This window comes from Amphimedon queenslandica, unplaced genomic scaffold (genome assembly GCF_000090795.2).
Source record: "Amphimedon queenslandica unplaced genomic scaffold, v1.1 AMPQUscaffold_12939, whole genome shotgun sequence".
Taxonomy (NCBI): Eukaryota; Metazoa; Porifera; class Demospongiae; order Haplosclerida; family Niphatidae; genus Amphimedon; species Amphimedon queenslandica.
This window is the reverse complement of record NW_003546825.1, coordinates 1-1,962: the sequence shown is the minus strand read 5'-3', so window position 1 is coordinate 1,962 and position 1,962 is coordinate 1. Positions and strand designations below refer to the sequence as shown.

Sequence of the window (1,962 nt, the reverse complement as noted above, 5' to 3'; positions counted from 1 at the left end):
ACATATACTGTATAGTTACACATCAAATATATTTCAATAGTAAATAGAAAGTAGACAGGTAGTCTGTAGGAGAGGGTTAGAGGTACATATCACATTCAATAATTATGTTAATGAAATATGAACCAAGTCACACACTAACTACACTATACTACCAATAGTATATAGTACTCACTAATAGCCACGCCCAGTAATTACCACGCCCACTACATGCAAAGTGACATGAACTAAATTAAGAAAGTGATTTATAAAATGCTTTATAGTTAAAAATTAATATTAATAGTGTAAAATTATGAAACAAGCAGGAGCTAAATCTTCCATTGCTATATACAAACTTAATATAGCACTATAGCATAGTACATACGTACATGTACATGTACATGTATTGCATAGCGTTAACATTATTTTATACATGTACATGTACATGTATATCTTTCCTGTGAAATGGACTATAGCTACATGTAACAAGGTTAAATGGTTTAGTGATGTTTGGAGTTTAAGGCAAAGGATGAACTATAGAAGGAGAAGGAACAACAAAAAACAAAGACCAAAAACCAAATAATAAAATACTAATAATAATTATTAAATATATAGAAGAAGTGGATTACAGTGTAGCCTCTATATAATGTACTAATATGTACATGTACATGTATTTTACTCACACATGTGACTATAATTGACAAAAAATACCATATGGTGAATAGTTAAATTCATCTTCATATTGGAAAAAATCCAACATTCTAAACCATGGTACAGAAATTTTTCAGAATTTTGGCATTTTTTAAAATGGCTGTAACTTGAAAAATTGAAGTCGGAATCAGCTTAAACTTTCTACACAGCATAAGGACATTAATATGTATCAGAAAATGTAATAAAATTTTGGAGTAATATATATTATTACGTATTATTACGTACATATTAGTGCGTCACAGTATCGGTCCAGTTCTGCCTTTCCCTCACTCTCCGTTGGTTCAATCATCAGAGTATTACTAACTGGCCAGGATACTGTAGGGGCATGGAACCCTGGGGAGGGAGAGAAAGAAGAGATTCATTTACATAATGTATATATTGAAATGAAAATTAAGTAATATATGTATCACTTAATTTTAGTTTAAATTTTCTGGAGCTAGAGCTAAAATACTGTATACATGTACATGCTTTACTTATTAATTTAAAATTATTAGACTTTCAAAAAATTTAAATTTATTATAATTATTATTATAAAATTCGTGAAATCTGTAAACATAAAGTAACAGAAAAATATCCAGAAATGACTTTATTTTTCTCTTTTTCTTTTCTCTTACCATAGTCCTGCATTCTCTTAGCAATGTCAATAGCTTCAATGCCACTAGTGTTCTTAAAGCATCTGGTATCTAGTATAAACTCATGAGCATTGAACCCTAATAATAATAATAATAATAATAATAATAATAATAATAATAATAATAATAATAATAATAATAAATAATAATGATAATTTTACTTAAGTAATATGCATCAGAAAATGAAATAAAAATTGAGGGTGATTTTTGCAGCCATTTTTTACAGAAAACCATGGGCTATAGTACAAATTTTTCAGATTTTGGTCAATTTTTAAAAATGGTTGTAACTTGAAAAATTTAAGTCGGAATCAGCTCAAACTTTCTACACAGCATAAGGACATCAATATGTATCAGAAAATGTAATAAAAATTGGAGGGGGGGGGGGTGATTTTTTAGCCATTTTTCGGAAAAACCATGGGCTATAGTATGGGGATTTTTTCAGATTTTGGCCAATTTTTAAAAATGGCTGTAACTTGAAAAATCTAAGTCGGAATCAGCTCAAACTTTCTACACAGCATAAGGACATCAACATGCATCATAAAATGTAATAAAAATTGGGGGTGATTTTTTAGCCATTTTTTGGAAAAAACCATGGGCTATGAGTACAGGGATTTTTTCAGATTTTGGCCAATTTTAAAAATGG

General features: G+C 29.1%; 1 long non-coding RNA gene across 1 annotated transcript; it reads right to left on the bottom strand.

Moving 5' to 3' along the window:
- Nucleotides 1-491: 491 nt before the first annotated feature.
- On the bottom strand, nucleotides 492-1,405 carry LOC109586135 (uncharacterized). The gene is made up of 3 exons (XR_002186842.1): nucleotides 1,302-1,405; nucleotides 913-1,020; nucleotides 492-510 (listed from the first exon to the last, which is right to left on the bottom strand). It is a non-coding gene; the product is annotated as an uncharacterized LOC109586135 (long non-coding RNA).
- Nucleotides 1,406-1,962: the final 557 nt, after the last annotated feature.